The sequence below is a fragment of the Xyrauchen texanus genome, chromosome 26, assembly GCF_025860055.1.
Source record: "Xyrauchen texanus isolate HMW12.3.18 chromosome 26, RBS_HiC_50CHRs, whole genome shotgun sequence".
NCBI classification, from domain to species: Eukaryota; Metazoa; Chordata; class Actinopteri; order Cypriniformes; family Catostomidae; genus Xyrauchen; species Xyrauchen texanus.
The window spans coordinates 25672490-25699145 of NC_068301.1; the positions used below are offsets into that span (position 1 = coordinate 25672490).

Genomic DNA, 26656 nt, shown 5'->3' on the forward strand with positions numbered 1-26656 from the left:
TAGATCTGATATCAAAGAGAAAACTATATATTCTAACAAAATATATAAATGTACATTTAAAGTTACACAATAGGTCAAGGGTACAATTATGTTCCCAAAACAAGTTATACATTTTAACTAGAGGTACAAATAGGTCCCCTTGAGCATTCTACCCAGTGACTTCCCTTGTACCTTAAACGGTACCTGTTTCACACATCATTCACACATCAGCGTCAAAATACCATTTGAACTGTGATGTCATTTGCTGAAAAAGGTTCCACTCGGATGGAGAGAAACATTTAAGTTTCAGCTTCTGTACAATTTGACAGCACAGATTAGGTGTACTTACCTTGTACATACTCACACCGTTCATTTTACACCTGTGTTCACACATAGCATCAATATACTTTTCTGGAGATGTTTCACCTTCATATGATGGCAAATTGCTGGAGCAGATTTGTCATCATTTTAACAACCGATCCTGTTTACACACTAACTATAATTAGAAAACAATAGGTTACTATCGTAACCCCGGTTCTCTGAAACATTGAGTGGAGAGATCCACCTATGGGAAGGGCATCCGCACCTGACCTCTGCAGAAGCATCCAATTGCACCAAGTCTGGCCTGACAGACAGAAGCGCGTGTCCAATGCTCGGTAAGGGACCCGCCCCTTACCAAGTGCATAAAACACTAGTACGCGCTATCTTACCTCAGTGAGCATATTCGCTTCTCGTGCAGCAAGCGGGGCAAGCTTGGTGGATCTCTCCACTCGATGTTTCAGAGAACCGGGTTACGATAGTAACCTATTGTTCTCTTTCATCATCTCGTGTTCGAGATCCACCTATGGGAGATATGGACAGCTCCCGATTGCCCAATACACTACAATGAGGCCCTGAAAGCCAGAGGACGGTCACCTCGAAGGCGGTGCATGACACGTCACACGGAAACCACCCCACAAAGTGAGGAAGCCACTTTAGCAACAAAGAATAGCATATGGTAACATGCATTCGTGAATAAACCTGACCGCACTATCATGGTGAATATATGGTGCCAGGTACAGAGTAGAAACATGCTTAGTGACTTTAAAGTGCTGGACTAGGCAGCCCAGACTTAAAGAGGGGTGGAGGGCCTAAGAGCACAAAGCTACAAAGAGCCGACACCCAGAACAGATTGAGCTACCGGGGTTCTGGTAACATCTAGCCGGTAGTATCTGGCAAACGTATGGGGAGAGGCCCAGCTTGCAGTGGCACATATGTCCTGCAAAGAGACTCCCTTAAATAGAGCCCAAGAGGCAGCCATACCTCTAGTGGAGTGAGCTCTGATGCCCTCTGGGGGCTGCACTCCCTTTGATTCATATGCCAAAGATATAGCTTCCACAAGCCAATGAGAAAGGCGTTGCTTGGAAATGGGGTTCCCTGAGTGCGGGGGGCCCCAAGAGATGAAAAGCTGGTCGCCTTTTCTAAACGAGCTGGTCCTGTCTAAGTACGCCTGCAGGGCACGTACAGGACACAAAGTGTTCAACCTCTGATCCTCTGTGGAGGAGAAAGGAGCTGGGTGGAACGCGGAAAGCTCAATCACCTCACACGTGAATGCCGGGAAGCATTTTGGCATAAAGGCCGGTTTGGGCCTGAGAAAAACCTTATCTCCACTGAGAGAGAATTTAGTGCACGAGGGATGAACAGAGAGTGCATGCATATCACTGACCCGCTTGGCAGATGCCAAGGCCAAGAGCAAAGCTGTCTTGAAAGACAAATTCTTAAGGGAAATACTCCCCAGGGGCTCAAACGGCTGTTGAGACATTGCGTCCAGCACCATGGAGAGGTCCCATTCAGGAACGACTCTCCTGGGGACTGGAAGAGAGCGGCGTGCGCCCTTCATAAACCTATGAATAAGGGGGTGTTGCCCCACCGTAGCACTGTCGAACCCCACATGACATGCAGCGATAGCCGCTAAATAGACCTTAATAGTGGAAAAGGATCTTCCCTTGTCCATAAGGTCCTGCAAAAAGCATAAGATGTCGGTGATTGAGCACTGATATGACGTTACCCGTCGCCCTTCACACCACTCTTCGAACACCCGCCACTTACAGTCGTAAAGAGACCGTGTTGAAGAGGCTCTGGCACACTGAATGGTGGCCACAACACGTGGGGGGAGCCCCAATGTGTTTAAGTCTGTGCGAAGTGGGAGGGGCCATGGCTGGGCATACAGCAGAGGGATAATCTCTGAGAGCCATGGCGCCTTGGGCCACATGGGAGCTATCAAAATCATGGTCAAGCTCTGTTCCCTCACCCTGGCCAGAGACGGCGTTATGAGGCAAAGGGGAGGAAATGCATAGAGCAGCACGTTGGGCCACGGGTGGGCCAGTGCGTCCATGCCGAGGGGGGCGTCCTCGTCCCATAGCGAGAAGAACATAGGACAATGGCCGTTTTCGCGCGAGGCGAAGAGATCTACGGTTGGCTGGCCGAACCTCCTCCACAGTAGACACACTATCTGAGGATGGAGGCGCCAGTCTCCGTAGAGCGGGTTTCCCCTTGACAAGAGGTCTGTGCCCCTGTTCAGTATGCTCGGGACATGGGTCGCCCGTAACGACAGGAAATGCCGCCTGCTCCATACTAACAGCCTGTGAGCGAGAGCATGCAGCTTGGAGGAGCGTATCCCCCCCTGGCGGTTGATATATGCTACAGCTGTCATGTTGTCGCAGCGCACCAGCACATGATGCCCCTGCAAGCGGGGCAGAAAGTGATTCAGAGCCTTCCACACAGTGAGGAGCTCTAAATAATTTATATGGGCTGAGTGAAGTGTGCTTGGCCACACACCATTCACTGTTCTGCCCTCTTGCGTGGCTCCCCATCCTGTTAAATGTTGTCACTACTTTCCGCAGCATAATCGCCCCGAGAGGGGTCCCATGCGCGTAGAACTCTGCGTTCCTCCAGTGGCGCAGCGCTGCTGTGCATGAGCGCGTCACTGTGACAGAGCGGCGGAGATGGCTTAAAGGGCTGAGATGAAGAGTTAAAACCCACTTCATGAACGCCCTCATTCTCAGAAGGCCCAAAGGCAGGACATGTATAGCCGCAGCCATAAGACCCTGTAGCCTGAGACATGCGCGAAAATGTAATCTCGCCCCTTCTTTGAATTGTGAGAGGCAATTCATTAAGGAGAGAACGCGTTCTTGTGAGAGACGCGCGCGCATTGTAAACGAATTCAGCTCCAAACCCAGAAAAGTAACTCTCTGCGCGGGAGTGAAATTGCTCTTGCTCACGTTCACTCTGAAGCCGAGCGGTGTTTTGCATGACGATCTCTCTCGAATCGGCTATAATCAGCCAATCGTCTATGTAAGTCAGGATTTTGAGCCCCGCTATTCTCAGCGGGGCTAACCCTGCTTCCGCACATGTACAAAACACTCTTGGACTGAGTGCTAGGCCAAATGGAAGTACTGTGAATTCGTAACATATGCCTTGGAAGGCGAAATGAAGAAACTTCCTGTGTGGCGGGTAAACGTTGATGTGAAAAAACGCATCTTTCAGATCGATCGACGTGAACCAATCGCTCTGTTTTATTGCACGAGAGAGAACGTTGTGGGTTAACATTCTGAAATCGTATTTCCTTAAATGTTTGTTCAACACTCTGAGATCCAGAATAGGATGAAGTGAACCGTCCTTTTTTGGAATCAGGAAATAACGGGAGTAAAAACCCTGTTGACATTGATGCGGAGGTACCACTCGCACCGCCCCCTTCTCGAGAAGAGAAGAGATCTCGTCTTTCAGAATGTGCGCGGAGCTCTCTTCTGTGTGAGAAAAGATAACTCCGCTGAAACGTGGCGGTTTTCTGGCAAACTGAAGTCTGTAGCCCTTCGTAATGGTGCGAATCACCCATTCTGGGGCAGACAAAGACTGCCAGGCTGTCACGTGTGACGTGAGAGAGCCCACACTCACCGGCGAGTTGCCTAGGGCAGGCAATACAACCGGATCGTTCATTTGTGATACAATGGCGCCATCTAGTGGACAACTTAGGGGCGACATGTAGAATTTCAGGGGCACAACAGCACTTGGCAGAGCTTTCGCTCTCAGTGTTTGATATTTTTGTTGTTCTTGTTTTTTTGTTGTTTTTATTTTTGAAACACACACAGGGAATTGAACCTTTATTGAATGTGTGTGAAGTGGTTTGTGCAAACTGTGAAGAGACTGTGGTTGAGCACTTTTCAACAGTGGAGGGGCACACCTGGACAGTGAATTTCCCCCCAGTTCTGGAACTGGAAGCTGGGAGGGAATTTTTTATGGACCACACCTGAACTTGTGACATGTCCATATTGAACTGGGGTTGGGCACCCGAACGAGGGAAAAGGGGCCCTCGAGCTGAGAACTTCCTCCTTTTGGGTAAAGGGGGGAAAAAACTCAAGCTTGTGTCCACTGGGCTGGTCGCCTGAAAACCTGGACCGAGAAGCCCCTGGAGCTGAGCATCAGGTAGGCCTCTTCCTCTTCCCGTCCAACGGGGTAGAGTGGGTGGGCTTTTTCAGCTGCAGCCGCCCTGAAGGATGTCTTACCCCAGGGCTTAGGAGGATGGTTGGGCTGCTGGCTAGGCTGCTGGCTGGGTGGCCTGCTGTGAGCCTTAGGCCTGGCTGTATTACGGTACGGCCGTCCTGTGGCTGGGGCCTGAGGGGGCCATGCGGGGGGCTGGTGTGGAGTGGCCTTTCTAGGCAGGCACAGTTTAAACGCCTCATCCTCCTTCTTCTTATCATCGCACCGCTGTTGCATAAGTGCAACAGCAGGGCCAAAAAGAGCCTGGCCTGGTTCCACTGGGGCTCCTGCTATGCGTCTTTTCTCACTGTCGGGCAGACCAGAGAGATTGAGCCAGAGGGCCCGTTCCCCCACAACACATAGGGCCATGGAGCGTCCGCCGGCTTGGACGGCCTGGCGGGCGTTACGAAGGACCAGGTCGTTCACGGTAACGATCTCCTTCCACAGCGTCGCCGATGGCACGCCTTTCTCCAAATGAGTGCTCATGTCCTCCAACAGCTCGGCCTGGTAGGCCGAGAGGAGGGAGGAAACATTTAGAGCCCGTACCGCAAGAGCCGAGGCCTTGTACGAGGCCTGGAAGACAGATGCTGAGAAGCGGTCCATCTTATTAGGGAGAACTGGCTTAGGAGGGGCCAGTAACCCTCCCTGCGAGGGGTTAAGGTGTCTGGCGATCGAGGGCTCGATGGTGGGAGGGTCGCCCATGCCACACGCTGCCATATCCTTAACCTCCAGACCCGCTAAGCCGTGCTTAAGATCTAGCGGGTCATTCCAATAGAGTCGCATGTGCTTAGCGCACGCAGGGAGTACAGGCACGAGCTGCTTCCTAGGACCGGAAGGGGGACCTAGGAGTTTGCCGTCATACACATCCCTCTCTTGGTCGGCGGCGTTCTGGAGGGCCGGCCATTCCATGCCGAGACGAGCGGCCGCTCGCTCACACACCTCGAGAAGGACCGCGTGCGGCAGTGTAGTCGAGCTGCTAACCGGGGGAGCTTGGGCGGAAGGGGTGGTTAACTCGTCGTCCGAGCCCTCAAGTATAGCGGGGTCCTCGTCCTCGCCTGAGCCGGGCGGCTCGTCGTCGAACGAGGAAATACCGGGAAGGATTTCCTCGAGTAGGCCCTCGTTAGACTGGTCAGCCCAACTGAGAGCAGGCATGCTCTGGGAAGTCCCCGGAGCTGTAACGCTTTCACCTACTCCAGCTTCCGAATCGTAATGATCGTCCGTGCCTTGAGAGGATGCAACCTTGAGTCTTCGTCGAAGAAGCTTCCTAGGCAGGGCGAGGCAATGGGTGCAGTTCTCAGGAAGTGAAAGCGCTTCCTGCGCGTGTCTTAGTCCCATGCACACCACGCAGAAGGGATGGGCATCCCTCGCGGCAATGAGTGAACCGCAGGCGGCAGGGCATGCACGTGACTGCACGTCCGGTGGGTTACCGGAGAGCTTGTGATCCATTGGAGAGGTGAAAGTTGATAAACAGGCAGGCAGCCTGAGCAAATCCAGGTAGCATGCGTGGGTGGCTTGCAACCCGAAATAATCGCAACTAAACGCAGCCGTCTGACAATCACGCCTGGCGGAGGCTGATCAAATGGATATTTCCTCCTGTTGACTGTGGTGAAGTCAGCGAAAACCGTAGAGCTGCGAAGCAAAGAGGTCACGAGAAGCGAATAACAACTGAGGTAAGATAGCGCGTACTAGTGTTTTATGCACTTGGTAAGGGGCGGGTCCCTTACCGAGCATTGGACACGCGCTTCTGTCTGTCAGGCCAGACTTGGTGCAATTGGATGCTTCTGCAGAGGTCAGGTGCGGATGCCCTTTCCATAGGTGGATCTCGAACACGAGATGATGAAAGAGAACTTATGTTAAATTTAACGGTTAAGGCTGTATATGTGAAAGTTCCTATTGAGTGTGTTTACAACAAACGCTGATTACTATTTTGGATGTTTATCCTCCTGAGACACCTGTGTGACTTCTATGTGCATTTTCCATTTCAACTAGTAGTACTAAATTAAAAAGCAAAAAAAAAATAATTTTATAAAAAAAAAAAAAAAACATTTAAAGAAAATTCTAGAGCAAATAGGTTTCCTACAAATATATGTCCTCATCTGTGGACAGCGGGACTAAGTTGTGAAATTTTAAGAAATATCAAGCTAAAGAAAGTCTTTTAAAGAAAATATTTTTTCATTAAATAGTTTATTATGTGTCCAGGTGTGTTGGTTATTCATGTTATAGAGATTACAGCTGATTTTCTAGAAAGATGAATACATAATTCTGATTAAAAGTGACGGCCAGTTTCATAAAATCACTGGCAATCATGTTCAAATAACAATTTGAATGATAAATTCTGAATCTATGTACTGATTATCAATGTCCCATGACTGCCAAACAGGAGTGAAAACACTTAGCTACATAGAAAGCTATAGCATTCTCCTTTGCTCCCTATTTAGTGAACGACTTAACCTCCAGTGTCTGTCTTCACTGGTCTCAGAACAGTTTGAACCTTATTTTCATCCAAACTCCATATAAAGCCTCTGAAAGCAAAAATGTTCAGCTTTTGGATGAACACATTTATTCTCAATGTGACAATGCACAGTAAATATATAGGAATGCATTTACTAATGTTAATGGATAGCTTCATGTTGTTCAGTGATAACAAAATGTTATTAACAAAATGTTCTTTGTTAAACATAACAAAATGCATATTAATGAAGCTAAATGACCCACAGATGTATTAGAGTTGAAAGTTATTCAAAATAACTAACATGTTTTTGGAAGGTCTGTCAGAAATTGCTCCACAGCAAGTGGAGTACTTCATGTTTATCAGTGTGCCAAATGAAAATGCTTATTTCTTACACATTTTACACATTTTACATAGGTTTATATATTGTATGACTTTGGAAACCAGGTTTATTCTTGTTTGGGTATGGGATCCTTGATAAATTCACAGTATTCACAGCACTAAACCACTTTTTTGGCCATTCCATGTAGCCAGGAAGAAGAGAGGACAATATAAGTGCACAAATACAAAACAAATGAAGAAGTGGAATCGGAGCAGCACAGAAATTCAATCACATTAGTTTCTCATTCGCATTGAGAGAGAGAGAGAGAGAGAGAGAGAGAGAGAGAGAGAGAGAGAGAGAAAAGAGAAGGGAGCTGAAGATATAGCAACACTAATTCAATACGTAACAGCTGACTCAGAGCTTTGGCTCAGGATAAGACTCCATACCAGCCATCTCCATATACCGTAACACTGCCACTCGAAAATGCACACACAGGCTCTCATAGATCATAACTTGATCAGCTTCGGGATCTTTTCTCCCAGGATTTGATTAATGTCATTTTAAGTTCTCTGCCCAGTGTACCGTAAGAAGACTCTTCAGCCATGCTTCCAGGGATCAGAATTAGTAATGATCAGTGGAATGATTTTATAACAAACCATTCTACCTCCTATTCATTTTTGTGATATAATGGACATTTAATTTGAATTCTTTAAAAATTAAATGTAAAAATTTACTATTGAAGTTGAAGTGTGTCATTTCTGCACCACCAGCATCACCGAACGGAATTGCAAAAACAAACAACAAACAACTTTCTGAATACACCCCCCTTCTGCCGTGGATCGAATAAACAGATAGTCCTTCCCCCAACTGATGCCATTGGTTGAGTCATTGTTGTTGCTAAACAGGTCACTCAAAACAAACTGTGGAATTTTCATAGCGCCACAGAGACACAGTGTTCACAGGTTTTGAAAATTATTCTATGAATGGCATACTCACAATTATCTCTTGTATATAAAGAAAAAAAATAGTAGTCAGCGCAATTCCAGCAGTAAAGACATCGCACCTAGTCAAACCAGCGAGAGCAAGCTCAGCCTTCCACAGAGGTCATGCTAGTGTGCTCAAAGAGAGCTCAGCCAAACACTACAGAATGCAGAGTTCTCGACACACGATTTCCAAAGTTTAAAACTACGTTCATGACTAGAGACGGTCAAAAGTACAGATATGCAAAGCAACCAAAGTGTGACGCTCCAAAAGTGTCCATCTGACACTGAAGTACATACATGTACACCAACAATTAAAAAGAGCACAGATGGAAGTAGGCCAAATTGGCCAAAATATTCAATGACATGGAAATAAATCAAACAATATTTTGATATTTGTTTTGTCTAAATGCTTTACTTGTCTGCTGCTGCATTATATCTATATGATATACAGTAATGCAAACGGGGTGGAATCTCCAAAAGAGAGTGGGGTTACACCAGAAGGGGCGGGGTTACTCCAAATGGGGGCGTCATTGCCACTCATGGTTAGGGAAAGTTTTAGGTTTGGGGCTCCCTATATCTTTGCTGGCTGTTTGGAGCTCCCGCCCATTTTTGGAGCACTGCCTGCAGCTATGTCCTCAGTACCTGTACCTCAACTTATAGCACATGCTGCTGGCAATGCTAAGGTCAAGGGTTCGATTCCAAGGGAACACACATAGAAAATATACTGAATGCACTTTTAGTGCCTGCCAAATAAATAAATGTAAAACTTATGTTAACAAAATAATGTTAACATTATTGTACAAAAAAACTGCCAAGAGATAATGTGAGTCATGATTCCACAAAAATAAAATAAAGAAATAATAAAACATTTTTATCTTGATGTTTGCTTTCTGGTGGGTACTTTGGCAGATACTGTTGGCAAGCTGTTAATTAGCTGGGTCCCTGTCAAAGCTCTGCCTGGCTGGTGGCCTTTAAGATCATGCATTTAAAAGTTTTAAAGTTATTTAGTCTTGCACCAGAGAAATATTATGGTTTGCATTCATACTTCCTCATTGTATTTCAAAAAGTTTTTTTTTTTTTTTAGTGAAAGGAAATGTTGACTAATCATTTTTATCTCTGAAAAAAGGAAAACAGGCTGACAAATCATGCACCAGACTACTTACACAAGAAAGCAAGCCAATAATTGTGTCATGTCTAAAAACAGATGAATATTTGTACTTTTTAACTATTAATTCTCCTCCCTGCCCAGTAGGTGGCAATATGCAGGTAGAATGCAAATCGCCAAAAGCAAAAGAAGAAGAATGTGAAAGTGATAGTTGCGATTTATAGTTAAAAACGACTTCAATTTGTTTCTCATCTATACCTATCATACCACTTCTAAAGATATTAATTTAACCACTAGAGTATTATGGATTGCTTTTATGCTGCCTTTATATGCTTTTGTATCTTCAATGTTCTGACCACCATCCACTTGCATTGTGAGGACCTACAGAGCTGAAATATTCTTCTAAAAATCTTCCTTTGTGTTCTGCAGAAGAAAGACATTCATGGGATGACATGAGGGTGAGTAAATCATGGGAGAATTTTCATCTTTGGGTCAATTCCCTTTAACATTAAAGTCTATTTTCCTAATCTTGTGAGTGGTGATGTTTGATTAAAACTTGATAACACTGATCATACATTCTCCCTGTTAAATGTTAGCCTACTTCAGTGTGGGGTCTCTAAAACATGACCTAATTTTTTATCCAAGCTAAGAGTGTATAATTGGCGTAACCTAACCTACACAATGCAGCACTTCATGTCAATTGTTTATTTTATTGTATTTTCTACATTGTGATTTTGCAAGGGTGACCCCAAACAGATGTAACACAATTTATATATTGCATTAAATATATGGTTAAAGCTTCTATAATAACTGTCAGATGGGCTTTGATTAGGTCAGAGGAATATAGTAAGATCATTTAAAGGGAAACTATTGGGTTAGTATTGCAATTATTATTATTTATTTTTACACAGAACTCTCTGAGGTCTCTGAGACCCCAAACATAAAGAAAGTAAAGTCAATCTTAACTGAACATGATTTTGAAATGCAACCACTCTCTACAGAAGAAAGTCAGCTATCAAGGCACATTTTTTTTTTTTTTCCCCTTTGCTATGCTCCCCTGAAAGAAAGCGTTAGGGCAAGGGCCCCTGACACCATAGAAGCGATCCCATTCGGCGTAGTCACATCTTATTAAAACGGCACCACGTAATCCTACCAACACCCTCCCTTGCTTTAAATCTGCTCCACCGGCGCAGTTGTGTAGACCCACAGCCTCCTCGTTTAGCAGAGCACCGCTGTGGCTCGTGTTCTCGCGGGGCATCCGACGGTAACATGGTCTGCAGCGCGCGGCAGCAGTAGACAGTTTTGCTGGACCTTACGTGAAGGCGCGTGCCCGGCTTATCCTGCTCTTCTTCCGCAACATATCAACACATCGAAGCAAACTTAGTGTTTTGGGGACACGGTAAGCCAGATATGATCATCGGTCAATGCGTTCTGCTTATTTAAAATATTCATATGTTTTAATTCTTAATGACGGGACATTAGCTCTCCTATTGCAGTCTGTACTGCTGTATTGCAAGATAACATCCTATCATAAACACGCGCGAAATAACGGGTTTTCTTATGGGGAATAATCTACAATAAAACCTAGTTGAAATAATAAATAAAACAACGCTTTAAATGTAATTTTCATAAAAAGAAAGGCATTTAAAAGAACGCAATTGTAAAATAAAATAAAATAAATTAAATGGCATGTACGGCGTTCCATTGGCTGACAGTTCGCAGGATTTAGCTCATTGTGCTGTCTCGTTGTAATTTGAACTGTACTTTATGATTGAATTGATACGAATTTTGCGATTATGACGAATGCAAGGAATGTTTGGATGGGTCGGGGGGTCGTGCTCTACGGATGTGCGCGCTTCCAGTAATTCTTTTTGGACAGTCATACGATGCTATTGTTCAAACTGAAGAGCTTTTCTCAGCTGCCTGTGAGGAAGAGTTCGAGGAAGCTGCGTATTATCAGAGCGGGACATGACTCACAGGCAACCCTACTGTCTCGGCTACTGGGATCATTGACTAGCGTGCTTAAAAGTGTTCACTGCAAAATGACTGTACACTATTGCAACTGAATTGCAATGCATGCATTGTCCGGCGATCTGCATTAGGCGTCAATAGACTGCTGTTTGTCCATAAGCAGTTCGCATCGACTTGTACTACGATGTTTTGTAAACATCTTGTAAAAAGTGCCATATTTACCTTTTTATAGAGAATGGGTGACAGTCTCAACATTTGAATCACGCATTTTTATGATACCTATAAAATAATCGCCTCATTATTTAATGAATTCGATTAAAGCTGCGAATAATTCTATACTGTGTTCTAATGTTGCTGATGTGCCACAACAAACGAAATGTATGAAGCCACCACTACCGACAGACGGCAGCATATTTCTCCTTGCTTCAGTGTTTTATAAAGATGGCAACAATCAAAGTTGGCATAACGGTGAAGATGCATACTTTAAAACAAATTTTAGTCAGTTTTGTGTTGATTGTATGAGTTTTAACATTTTCAGATTGAATTAAATCCCTTGCTATTAATTACAGAAAAAACGGGTTACAGTGAGGCGCTTACAATGGAAGTGAATGGGGCCAGATTTGAGAAGGTTTAAAGGCAGAAATGTGAAGCTTATAATTTATAACAAAAAGCACTTACATTAATTACTTTGTTAAAACTTGTGTATTATGTAAGCTGCAAGGTTTAAGTTGAAATTTTTATGATCGTTTTAGGGTTTAACAGTTTGCGCCATTGCATCGTCGTGGCAACAGAGTTGTAAAATTTGATATTACTTTACACAATAAAGTTTAGTAAGCGATTTTATCACACTTGAATCACGTTAACATGCGTCTTGTTTACGTCTTGTGGCGATACTTTTGAAACAGTGAGTATTTTAACGTTTACGATTGGCCCCATTCACTTCCATTGTAAGTGCCTCACTGTAACCTTGATATTTTCTATTTTATTTATTTTTTAAAGAAAAGTAGTGATAGTTAAAAAAAAAAATTATGCAACAATGCTGTCGATTGAGCTTGACTTGTATTGAACCCATAATATTTCTTTAATTTCGTATTCATGTAGAATCACCAAGTGCTTTGAAATAATTTTGTGTTTTCATCCTTTTCAAAACAATGGATTAAATCACCTATCCATATTTTATGTGTCTTTATGATGATACTGTGGAGTTACTCTCTGAAGGAAATATTGTGACCAAATATATATATATATATATATATATACATATACAGTGTGAACTCAGCTGGGTTCATCTGTAAACGTATGGTTGTAATCAGGCTGCTGTTTACAATTTATTCAAAGAAGCACATTGATCAATGGGAGCATTGTGACATGAGGTCAAGGGTGGGATCAGGGATATTATTTCATACCTTATATGCACTGCTAAGTGTGTGAGGTTAATTTATGTGCTCATGTGATAGATGTGGTTGAGGGGGTTGAGAAGATGTCAGAATATATTTCAGAATTACATTGAACACGGTCTCAGAATGTGAGTGCTTTGTGTTTCTAATTTAAGAAAAGCTTTGAAAGTTACTTTGCATGTAAGTGAAGGCTGAGAAAATAGAGGATGACAGTGACTCAAGGGCTCTGTAGTTTCTGCATGCCATTTACATTATAGGATCAGTACTTGACACATGATGCATTGCCTCTATAAGGCAAGAGTATCCCGTCTGGGCTTTTTCTTGGATTTCTTTTAGAAATCTTGTGGGATCATTAGCTGTCTCATTAATTCTCACTGTGCTGTTTTCTTTACTGGCTAGAAGCACATGATCCTCTTTGCCACTGGTGAAAGGCTGAATATAACGTGGATCTCATCCGCTTTGTCCTTTTACAACAATAAGTGATTTTAGGCTCTCTGTATAGAAAAGCTGTGGTTTGCTGCACATTCAATGTAACTTTATGGTACACATTATTGTGGATATATTGGTCCATAAAATATCCACATAACTGACCTGTGAGTTAAAGGACATTAATGATAGTATTAGTCATGGCACTTAATCAGAGATAAAGATGAAATCTGTGGTAGTTGTTAGAACACATTAAAGTCCCCACTGTTTTTAAGTTCATTAAGAGATAAATATTGAAAATAAAATTGGAGGAATGCTTATTTTAAAAGGGCCATTCATTTTAATGCAGCAGGGAGGCTGTTAGAGGTGCTGCAATCAAACATGTCTTAAAAATTTGGTCATTTGGGGACCGCATTTGTTTTCAAGCACATGTTCTATAATGCATAGTTTCGATTTAGATGCTGAGTGGTCAATAAAACATTCTAGCCATGCTAAAATCCAAAACGTAATTACAGTTATGACACAAAACACCTGTTCACCACATTTGTGTCTTTAATATCTTAATATCTTTATTATCAAGTTTTTTATAAAAGCAATAAGCAGGCCCAGAATCTACAGATTTTACTTTCTGTTCTGATTTTGAGGAAAAAATTGCAGAATTTTGTGAAGGGATTGAAACATAGTAAAATGTACTAAATGGAGCTGAGTACTATGCTTTTATAGCTGAAAGCATCCTGAAATTGCCCAAATTATTTAAAAAACAAACACGCAAGGGTGAGAAATGGGTAGAATTTACACAGTATGAATGACAAATGTCTGCAGAGTTCTGCATGCACATATTTCATCTGGGACTGACAATAATGTACTTATTCATATGACAATATTCACAATAAAAAGGGATTCCCACCATGAATAATTAATAACATTTAAAAGTCTTCTCAAAGTAATGGAAATGACTTTAATGAATGTACAATAAAACATGTTTAATCAGCTAAGTATTACTCTTGGATAGAGTATAATTTGCTTGCAAGGCTGATTTAGAAGCAAATAGTTTTTTTTGTGTCAGTTATTATTAATGAATCTAAAAAAGTTTCATTAGCGAATCACTCTGTTCCTTATCCAGTAATCACAAACAGGTGTTAAATTGGGGTGGAACAGTCAGGAAGAGCATTCCAGATTCAAAAAAGAAAGCATTGGTAGTTTGTTTGTCACTTTATTCTACGTATGTCGTGCAGGCAAACTCCAATTCAGTTTTTTATGGATTCTGTCTCTATTAAGCAAGTGTGCTCGCTCGAAATAGTTCTTTTTTTTTAAATTAATAACAATTACCTACCCCTAACCACAGCTTTATGCTTCTATCTCTGTGTCGGAACCTTGTCCGCTGTATTCACCGAGAGCGGCACTCTTTTAATGGGCTGCGTTGCATACATGCTCCACTGCCCACTTCTGTTAGGGTTCCCCCTCCTCAAAAATCCCAATTTAACCCCTGATCACAAACACAGAGCAAGGTGAAGAATCATTGGTCAAAAAGTATGGAAACCATGAATATTGCATGACCTCTCATCCCTCATTTTGTAAACACATTGCTGAGCTTTGAGAAGCAGTACATTTTTGAAAATTTCATATTTTGCTTTTTTACTACATTATGAGTCAGTGCTATAGCTCTCATTTGAACCGCTCAAGTATCCAAGCCCTGTGCCTTTCACCTGACCACAGCGTTCCACTCAGTCTAATTGTGGATGCACTGAGGGATGTGATTGACCTTGCAAACCATTTCAAGGGAGGATGATGCTTTTGCCCCTCAATGAGAAGCCCTTGCTTCTTTTTCCATAGAAACACCCATAGCCAGCATCACACCGCACCTTCCATTAGACTGCTGAAAGGGTAGCCAATTACCAGTTACATAGCAGCACTGTGGTTGATTCTAAGCAGCTCTTTCAGAACCACTGTGTTGTGCTACTCTAAATGTGTGTGGTGGATGTGTGTGTGTGGTTCTGTGTGTACTCAAGTGTTTCTTGGTTAGACTCTGTCTGAGTAATTGCAATCAGTCTCATGCTGTTTTTAATGCTCGCTGGCAGCAGAGAAACTTAAGAGCAATACAATGTCTGTGGCTAGTCATCTAAAAGTGCCCTGCTTTGGTATTCTATTCTCCTTAAGTCTGAATCACTGAGAAGTTAAGGTGTGGATGAAAAATGTCATTGGGCCCGATGCGAAACGAGGCCAAATGGGGTCGAATGGCCGAACAAAAATTATTTCCTTTTACATGATGCTGCCTCCATGCTGATAGGGGTCATTCAGCTTTTCATGCACAGGGTTAGGAACAATTTAGAAACTATGTAAAAGAAATATATTAACAATTACAGTATATAAAACAAATTATATATTACCAGAGTTTTGCAATAAATAGTAGAGTTGGGGCACTTGAGCTCAATTTTAATGGACTTGGACTTGTAACAGACTCAGATCCATTTTTACTCGGGCTTGATTCGGACTCGAGCCTTTAGGACTTGGGATTTCTTTCTGTGTCAAGCCGTGTCCATGGAATTTGTGATGCAATGACAAACAAACAAGCAAACAAATAACGTAACATAGGTGACCATACATCCTCTTTTCCCCAGACATTTCCTCTTTTTCAGACCTGAAAAAAGCGTCCGGCCAAGATTTCAAAATTGCCTCTAAATGTCCAGGATTTGGCTTTGTCTTCATAATGATGTGCTCTCTACAGTTTGTACTATCCTACATTCTGTGTATTTGCTACTGCGCATCAGTTTTCACACATGTATGTCCTTACATGTGATTATTCTGTCTGAGAGCAGCAACGCGCACTCTTTCAAATAACCTTTTAAACTCTTTCTCTCGCCACCCGCATGCATGCATGCTGTATGTGCGTGCGGGAAAGAGATTGCTACACGTGCTTGGCCGCTCTCATCCAGAAATACAGGATCAATAATGTAAGTACTCTTTTAAAAGTACGTTCTCCAACTCTGCAAATTAATATATAGAACAATTGTTTTATCAGACACATGTTTCTACGCAAAGCTATTTCTAACTGAAAATGTTATCAACACAAAATTGAATATGTTTAATATTAGGAATATTTAAATGAATATGATGGATGAAATTGACCATGATGGAAATTGTACAACTCAGTCCATTACATATTACATAACCTCTGTGTGTTACCTGTAAAGTTGGTACTTGTGTTTCAATGGTAAAAAAGTCAGAAACTACAATGAAGAACAGAAGTCTCTATTCACCTATTATTCATACTAAATATAATGTGAAAAGAACAACATGTCGGCCCAAGGTGAGTTTTATTTTAACTTTAGGGAAGTAGGCTGCACCTGGACACAGCAGGAGGCCTGAGAAGTGTGAAGTGTAGTAGAATAAAAATAAATTTCTAAAGGTATCTGATCTTTTCTGTTTTATTTTCTGTTTAATTTTATGGCCATTATTAAATGTTTTAATATTACCATTTATTAAATGTATTAATCACATTAAATGTATTTAATTAATTACATTACATGTATTTCACCCATAATTTTAGATAAAACTAAACTAAATTGAATGGACACATTGAACATGAAGTAGAAAAGAGGGAAAAAGCAACAAATGATTGAGATGTCAACAGAACGCAATAAGAGGTGTGTTGAAGGACAGTTTTGTCTTCATACATCTAAAGCATATGCTTTCATTCTGAAACCACTTTGAAGTTTGTTCAGCAGGATACTAATCCTTATAATGCAACAGAGGTGTTTTTGTTTAATATATATTAGAATATAATCATACTGCCATATCGCTAGGTGGTGACAGTGCAAAGGAAAGCGATGGAAATGAAAGAGAAGAAGCTATACACTGTGTAGCAGTCAGGCTAATTGGCTGGCCGTATGCTAAGCTAGTTGGCTAACTGGTTAGTGGATAGCTAACTGGAAAAAACAGAATGAGAAATGTTTAATTTCACAATATATTGCTTCACTTTAATAATATGATACAGTATGTGATGTTATTCTTTGTAACAATTACTTAGTTCAGACAACATGAATCATAAAGCGATATGATTTTAAAAGTTCTTTCAGCTTTCTGATCCAAAGTGGGCGTTACTTGTAGTAGGTGTGTCATGTAGTGAGTGTTTCTCTAATGCAGCATTCCAGATGAAGTTGGAGGTGGGAATATCCGAGTTTAAATTTTCACAGTCACAGTCACATGAACACATGCCAAATGCATAAAAACATGCACCGTCTTCCAGATGCTAGCTAGCTGGCTAACTAGTAGCTATTTCATGAGCAAAATTGGTGAAACCTAGGCATTGATTGATACACAAACAATTCTTCTTAACGTACTGTACTTCAATGTGCTCTTGTACATTTATTGTATTTTGCATCTACAGACATTTCCTGCAGTGAATATACTTAAAAGTTTGTTTTTATGCTTCACGAAACCCACCTTGGAAATTATGTCAAATTACACTACTCGCTGAAGATGGGGTTGATTGATCTACCCTGAGTTCACAAGTTGGATGTCTAACTTCATGTTGCATTCCAGTCATTATTTTCAAGTAGGAGGTGGGGAAATCCAGAGTTACAAATTGTCTGGAATGCAGCATTAGTCTTGTAGGGCACAGACGAATACTCTGGAGATTCCAAGTAAAATTTCCACAGAGTGGAACACAGAGTGGCGCCAAAAGTGAGTTGTACAGCAAGTCGTTTTTATTTGTAAATGATTTTATATAGTCAACAGGAACACATATTTTATTAATCAAACACCCTTACCCCAAACCTAAACCTAACTGTCAGTGGACTAAAACTGTAATCTTAGAGGAAAACCTGCTCATCATTGATTATTATTACGCAACTACTTCCTGGTTGCCATGTGACTAGAATCCATGTCTCGGAGGAGCTCTCCAACACATATGAATTTATGCAAAAATGTCTGATGGGAGATGGTGCTTTTCAGAATCTCGGCAGAATAGGGTCGATGTCAGGGTACCAACATGTCTAGTTTCTCTGTGATAAAGTTGAAAGGGTGCCCTTTTTAATGAGAGACAGAAAGACTCACAAACTCAGGAGTTATCAGTGGTAAATTAGTATAACTAATCTAACATGCTCCTGTGAAAGAGAAACAAAAAATTACTTCAGACACTCCCCCTTATTTAATGTAAAAACTCTACTGAAATATTGATGCATATTGATTCCTAAAGCATTACTTTGCATATGTGTTGGCTGTTAGGATGGACCACAAGGGCTATTATAATTTTTAAATCATTTACTCCTACATCAGCCTCTTTGAATAATGAACATATCTTGTAATTTGTCTAAAGGATATATACATGGTATACAAAATAATAGAAAACATCGAAGGTCAGTGCACTCAATTAGTCTTTAGACTCCCTTGGTCTTATAAAACATAGCAACAATGTTGAGTCACGTCAAGAGGAATAGTAAGGTCAACACACTGTACACGTACATAACCCATTACAGGATCAAAGTAAACCAACAGTGTGGCACATTTGATCCGTAGCTTGGGGATTGTGGGGGCTTGTTTCCTGCTTTGAGACTGTGCTCTGTGCTACATGAGAGTGGTTGAAGGAGAAATTCGTGCTGAGGGGGCAGTTTGCGTTCTGACGAAAGAGGATGTGTATTTTTAGTCTTGGCCTCATCACGACAGGAAATGGGATAGTGAGCTCCATAACGTCTCATATAGCATACTTTTGAAATATTTTCTGTTTCCTTTTCACCCACCCATTTACAGAGTTTCCCAAGCCCTCCCACCAAACAATAGGTGGAATACTTTATCCTTATTTGGGAATACCAGCAGTAGTGTGAAAACCAATAGTAAAGCTTTGCCATATGGATTTGTCTCTTTCTTTACAAAGGCTCATAGCAGCAGAATTGATAGTCCTGATTTAGAGTGCTTAATATGGTTCTGCTGTTGTATGACAATTTGGGAGTCACACCTCTTATTAAATGCAATTATCAGTCCCAAACACTGAGTGTATGAATGCAGCAAATTAGTATTTTGCCATTTTTTTTTTTTTGCTTCTTTCTACATCACTCATGGACATATCTATGCTAGCTACTCTTTGTAGTATCCATTAGGTAAGTTTATTAATTTAAAATAAATCTGAATCTGAGGTTGGCATGCCGAAAAGGTCATTACTTTGGAGGTCTGGCAGTAATTGCCCACCCTGAAGCCTGTTTTTTTTTATAATCAAAGACCTGGTAAATGAGAGATCAGTTCTCCTTGACCTGAATATATGGTGCCCTGGGCAATTAAGGTGTGGTGAGAATAATTACTATGTGGGATGGAGGGTGTCCTTTGAGTGTGGCACATTTCATTGTGGTGTTAAAAATGGGAATGAGTTGCACTACATTCTGCTTCCATTAATGGAAACTTCCACAAAATCTGTTATGCTCTCAGGCATGAAAAAAAAAAAGAAATTCACTGAAGTTGAGTCCTGATATCTCTGTGAAAGTGGAGAGGCTTGACTTTGGGTTTCTACTAAAATATTCAGAGTATTATATTTTTTCCTGGTGAAAAGACCATCTTAGACCAGAATTTATTTCCATGCTGGTCCAGGCTGGCTTATGCTGGTTTGGCTGGTGGACAAGTACAGCCATGGTGTTTACCAACAAAAACTGCATGGTCAGTCTCCTGAAGCTAGTTGAGTATTAAGCGAGTTAACACAACATACTGTATCCTGGTGACCAGCAATGCTGGTCTTTTAAAAAGGGGGGTAAAACAAAGAACAATCTTTTTTACTTTTATGCAGATTGGATAAAATACCTTAGGAATAAAAAATGTGTTAAGTAAGGATACAGGCTAATTTAACTCAAAAATATTGAAAAGAAGATGAACCTTTGTGTTGTTTACACTCTTTCAGCATCTCAAGTTTAAGTTAATTCAGTATGACAATAGACTTAGGGCCCTGATGAATATTATCCAAAAGGAAAGACTTATGGATTATGGATTTGTCTCTTTCTTTACAAAGGCTCATAGCAGATAGTACACAATCACCCACAAGCTTCTTTAGATTGTTTGTTTTTAAATGTGCCTGCTGAGGAGGTGGACTCTCCTGGCTGAGTCTTGGTTACTAAGGTTTCATTCCTATCTTACCTAACCATGTTAAGGAGTTTTATATTGCCACTGTCACATTTGGCTTGTTTCCTAGAGATCCACCACAACCATCCCCCCATCAGTTGTGCAATATGCTTATACTTGCTTGCAGCATACATAGACTTCACAATTGGAAGGTGTTGTCAATTTATTGTCTTTGTGTTATTTTGCAGTACCCAGTCTGTATCTCTCATCACATTCAATTCAGATTTTCTCACTCTCAATAATTTAGAAGTGGCACTGTAGATTCAAGAGTGTTGCAGCACTACCACTGTGCAGAAAACTCTATACAAATACATTGGAATTTTATTGAAATCATAAATATTGCACAAAAACACTGACATTGCTAGGAATTTACTATGATTTACATTACTCCAAATTAAAAGCATTACTGCAACTGGGTCTCTTTTTCTTATGGCTGTTATACTGTCTGGTTTTGCTGCTGTTATTAGCAGATTGTAAAATGTTGGTAGTGCAGGCTTTGGGAACAAGTCAGTAGCCGGGCACAATACGGCAATTGGAACAAGTGCCTGTCAGAGCAACAGATGTGATGTACTGTATGTGTTTAGCGGTTGTTAAGTGGCTGATGACCACCAGGAGCCAGGTTCCCAGAATTTGCAGGTTCAGACAAGTGACTGCAGGCTGATTTGTAGATTGCAGAAATGATTAAGGCCATTGTTTGCTGATTGATATTCTGAGTTATTTCCTGTCCTTCCGGTCCCCAAGAGAGCTGACCAACTTCTGTGAAAGAAGTTGAGTAAAGCTGTGACAAGAACAAAAATACTTTATCACATGAATATTCTAAGGCTTTCTTTTGAGACTATTCAGAGATATTAGACATAATATGTACAGTATACTTTGCATTGGGTTCCTGATCACCCTGTAATGGTTTATTATGTGATAATTACTGGCTGACTGTATATTTTATTACTGAAAAGTGGATCAAGGATTCAAGCAATTGGGTCCTTAAGACAATGAATACATAGATAATGTTTTGCTTTGATAATTTAGGCATATTTACATTGCTCCTAGTATTGATTCTGGAAGACTTAATGCATCTTCCAGTATTGATGGCATGATGTCTTTGAATACTGAATTGCTCAGAACCTTAATCACCTCCTTCACTAATAAGATCAGACTCTCTGAGAAATGCTAATTGTGTTCCTTGAGATAGTACACAGTGAGTTAACACCCAAATCCCAATCAGTGGCATTTACATCTGTAGAATAACTCAGGCAACAAGTATCACTTGGGGGAATGAGTGATGTATCTTTGCTTCACTCCATTGCATTGCACATCCCAGGGGTAAGATGGAAAATCCAAAGCAGAAGTTATATTCTAATTACATTACCTCCATAATTCTGTTCATCTTGAACTAATGTGCAAACTGCAGTACAGGAAATGACAGTAACCATATATTTATATTATCAAAATCAACTAGTTGGATGGTTTCCTCAATGACTAGTCCACTAATTGGTCTTAAGAAAGCCCTTTATTATTACAATGTGAAAAGTGGTTACCTGCCATTTGTTACCTTAAGGAGCTATTTTCACTTGATCTTACCCTTACATTTAGTTTTGTTTAGAGTTGGGGTACTAGAGTCCGAGTCACAGACCGGATGCATTTTTACTCGGACTTGACTCGGACTCGAGCCTTTAGGACTTGGGATTTTTTTCTGAGTCCATGGCAGAAAATTGTGATGCAATGACAAACAAACAAGCAAACAAATAACGTAACATAGCCATACATCCTCTTTTTCCCGTACATGTCCTCGTTTTCAGACCTGAAAAATGTGTCCGGCTTGGATTTCAAAATTGCCTCTAAATGTCCAGGATTTGGCTTTGTCTTCATAATGATGTGCTCTCTACAGTTTGTACTATCATGCATTCTGTGTATTTGCTACTGCGCATCAGTTTTCACACATGTATGTCCTTACATGTGATTATTCTGTCTGAGAGCAGCAGCGCGCACTCTTTCAAATAACCTTTTAAACTCTTTCTCTCACCACCCGCATGCATGCATGCTGTATGTGCGTGCGGGAAAGAGAGCGCCACACTCAATAATGTAAGTACTCTTTTAAAAGTACGTTCTCCAACTCTGCAAATTAATATATAGAACAATTGTTTTATCAGACACATGTTTCTACGCAAAGCTATTTCTAACTGAAAATGTTATCAACACAAAATTGAATATGTTTAATATTAGGAATATTTAAATGAATATGATGGATGAAATTGACCATGATGGAAATTGTACAACTCAGTCCGTTACATATTACATAACCTCTGTGTGTTACCTGTAAAGTTGGTACTTGTGTTTCAATGGTAAAAAAGTCAGAAAATACAATGAAGAACAGAAGTCTCTATTCACCTATTATTCATACTAAATATAATGTGAAAAGAACAACATGTCGGCCCAAGGTGAGTTTTATTTTAACTTTAGGGAAGTAGGCTGCACCTGGACACAGCAGGAGGCCTGAGAAGTGTGAAGTGTAGTAGAATAAAAATAAATTTCTAAAGGTATCTGATCTTTTCTGTTTTATTTTCTGTTTAATTTTATGGCCATTATTAAATCTTTTAATATTACCATTTATTAAATATATTAAACACATTAAATGTATTTAATTAATTACATTACATGTATTTCACCCATAATTTTAGATAAAACTAAACTAAATTGAATGGACAAATAACAAATTATGTAGAAAATAAAATTCAAAATAATAATAACTGTGGTTGTAATGACTAACACTTTGTGGTTGTAATGGCTTTCACTTTTTTAGACTACTGTCTATTTAAGGGGAGGGAAAAAGCAACAAATGATTGAGATGTCAACAGAACGCAATAAGAGGTGTGTTGAAGGACAGTTTTGTCTTCATACATCTAAAGCATATGCTTTCATTCTGAAACCACTTTGAAGTTTGTTCAGCAGGATACTAATCCTTATATGAAATGCAACAGAGGTGTTTTTGTTTTATATTGACAAAAGTTTTTTATTAGTTGTGAAGGTTAAAATAGCTTAAAATATTGATGTTGAGTTCATGGTTACAAGTTTAATTCAGATTCTTGAACAGATTCTTTCGGACTCGACTCTTGTCTGTTATGGACCCGTCTTGGGTTTGACTCAGCCCCTTTTGGACTTTGACTCGACTCTTTGATTGTTTAAAGATTTGACTGGGACTCGACTAAGGTGGACTCAGACCCAACACTAGTTTTGTTGGTGTAATCTGATGTATTCAGGTTGATTCATTTATGTTAAATAATATTTTTTGGTTGACTCAAACCAGGTACGTCAGATGTTACCATACAAAGCACATTTTTAGGTTAACATTTTTTAGTGTAGGCTGGTAGTTTACTTGACCACGATCTGGCACGTTTGTAAAATTTTGTAAAAAAAGTTTTTACTTAAGACGCATTCTTGCATTAAAAAAATAAATATGTGTAATTAATGGATAACAACAGAATGGAGTAGAATGCAGAGGACTCTACACACATTTTTAAAAGTTGGACTATTTTGAACTTAAAAACGTAACACTCATGTCGACCTCACAAATTGACGAATCATTGTTGGACAAATTGTCGAACATCGTGACCCATCCCAACTGACAACATCACTACTAAATCTGTTACTGTTTTCTTTGGGTAGCCTTTCTATCTACCCTGATCATGACTAATGACCTTCAGGCACAGTTTGAGGAGATACTGGTGATCTCAGGAAAGGGCAGCAGCATGAAGCTCCCTGTGAGGTGATATATGTGTTTGTGTCTTCTCCCGGCTGAACAGTCAGGCAGTTCTAGACTTGTTGGCAGGAGATGCCACTGAATCTGGCAACAGAAGCTCAGAGACAGATCCCACAGCAACTATAAGCAGGTGCATGTTTGAGACAAGAATTAATGAATTCGTTAAACATCAGTGGTTTTGAGATTATTTTGCAGTTTTTTAACTAACTTCACAGGTTTTTCTGGAATTTTATTGCTGAATACAATCCTTACAAATTGTTGAACACTTTTTTGAACAGACAGTTTTGTTTGGTTAAATGTCAGTAAACACACACTTGTCTCTTCACTCTATGCATTAATGTTCCAAGTTGTTACATTTCTTTTCATCCATAAACAGTCTACAGTTAGAATTGAGGTTTTCGCACAGCGGATGATAAAAAATCTAAAAAATCCTATAGATTTACATTAACGGAATATTCAAATGGGTCAACATTATTCAAACTCCAATTATCAAACAATTCTAACGTAAACAAAAACACACTAGGCCTTTAATTTGCTTTTTGTCGCTATCTATCTATCTATCTATCTATCTATCTATCTATCTATCTGTCTGTCTGTCTGTCTGTCTGTCTGTCTGTCTGTCTATCTATCTATCTATCTGTCTGTCTGTCTGTCTGTCTGTCTGTCTGTCTGTCTATCTATCTATCTATCTATCGTCTCTCTGTCTGTCTGTCCATGTGTGTCTGTCTGTCTGTCTATCTGATGGTTTATCTGACTATTTAAGTGACAGTCTGTGTGTCTGATTGAGTGACTATCTGACTTGTGGTTAATCATATTTCTGTTTCCGCCATTTAAAAAAAACAATAAGCCACACAAGGCTATGCATTACTGTGGTTTTACCACGGGTAGTGGGGTTTTAGGCCTAGGCTAAGAATCACTTTAACAAATAGTTTCTCATGGCTTATTGCTTCAGAAAACCACTGCCATGTATTTTCTTTATCCATCAACAACAACAGAACAGTGGACCTATTTTATGTGTATGATTGTGTAAGCAGGGTGTGCAGAGTACAAAGTTTTTTTCTGAATGAAATAATATGAGCTTGTACAGCTGGGTGTTTTTATTATGTTATTATAAAATGACTGTGGAGGTTAAACGGAGTAACTATGCTGTACATTCCGTATTTGAACTAAAGGACAAGTCTGTTTACATTTCCTCAAAAGGGAAAACCTCATGATCAATTGTAATGTAATGTCTAAGTGTCCTGGAGTTTTATATTAATACTAAATATGAAAAGAGTACCATTTTAAATAGTTAGTAGTTATCTAATAAGACATTACACAGTTCAGTTGATAAAACAATTTTTTTTTTAAAGTCAACATCAAACATTTGTAACACATCTTACTTAATAATGTAACATATTAACAAGTGAAAATAGACATTCAAAGAGAAAACGCGTGGAACTTGATTAGATGTATTGGATTGTGAAAAGAGGATCAACAAGTTATTACATTCTGATGAAAAATTACAAAGACACACACACACACACACACACACACACACACACCAATTTATTTAAAAAGTTAAATAGGGTAAAATTTTTTTAATTTTTTTTTTTTACTTTTCTCATATTTTGTTCATGTTCCCAATCATTGTTTTGTGTACATCAAAAATATATACTGTATATATTAAGGCTGTGAATCACTAATTTAAAAAAACGAATTAATCGCATAGTTTTCTGTGATGAATTACAATTAATCATGGCACTTGGAACTTTAAAACAAACATTAAAATATAATCATAAATAGGGCTGCACCTAATGATTATTTTGATAATTGACTAATCTAATGATTTATGTGTATGATTGTGTAAGCAGGGTGTGCAGAGTACAAAAGTTTGATTCGTCTTTATCTCACAAAAAACAAAAAAATCTCTCTTCTTAACAGAGCAACGTATCGTGGATTTTCTTCATGATAATATACACAACGTGACACATATATTATGATTCACTATGCTGCGAGCCATCACGTTAAAATCTAGCTGCACCGAGCGTGTGCGAAGGACGAGTGTCTCCCTGCAAGAGGGTTTATCAGCCGGCAGAAGTTTGAAACTCTCTCGCTCTGTTTTTCACACGACTTAGTGGCTCTGAGCGAACAGAGAAATGCCAGTTTTGGTGCTTGTTTACACAACACAAAAATTATTTTAATTTTAATAAAGGATGCATTAAACATATAATGCCGGGCTGTTTCATTTTTAAACGCTCTGACAGGCAAGTTTTGCTCAAGCGGAATGCCAGAACCAGCTTTGCTTTATTTTATTTCACGTCTATATTTACTTATTTTGTATTTTTGTAGTATAATTCTCTCATACTTTGCAATCGACATAACCTGAAGCTGTTTGGAAAGTTTTAGTGCATCTGGACTGTGAGCTGTTTTCTTCCTCTCCTCAATTAATGATAGGATAAAATGGGCAGATTCAATTTATATCAAGCTTTATTGGCAAGATAAATTTAAATGTACATTGCAAATGCATTATTAGACACCCAGTAGTGGTTTTAACCACCACGTAATTGTGTGAGGCCCTGGACATTGGGGGGCCACCGTCCCGATAGGAAAGCTCTGCAAATACGCTGTTTCCAGCACTCTTAGAGCGGTTCACGTCAGAGGTCCGGCAGGTTCGG

The 26656-nt window shown here is 40.2% G+C and overlaps 1 protein-coding gene and 1 pseudogene across 3 annotated transcripts in view; one reads left to right on the forward strand and one right to left on the reverse strand.

Moving 5' to 3' along the window:
- Positions 1–1123: 1123 nt before the first annotated feature.
- On the reverse strand, positions 1124–2591 carry LOC127619659 (uncharacterized; annotated as a pseudogene).
- A 7855-nt stretch (positions 2592–10446) lies between these two features.
- The window catches only part of LOC127620094 (hippocalcin-like protein 1), a 63140-nt gene continuing 46930 nt past the window's right edge, over positions 10447–26656 (forward strand). For 2 of the 3 annotated variants that reach the window (XM_052093193.1, XM_052093194.1), the window contains exon 1: positions 10447–10752. The gene's annotated coding sequence lies outside the window, so the exon portion shown is untranslated. The remainder of the gene's footprint in view (positions 10753–26656) is intronic. The other variant, XM_052093192.1, reaches the window with a different exon arrangement.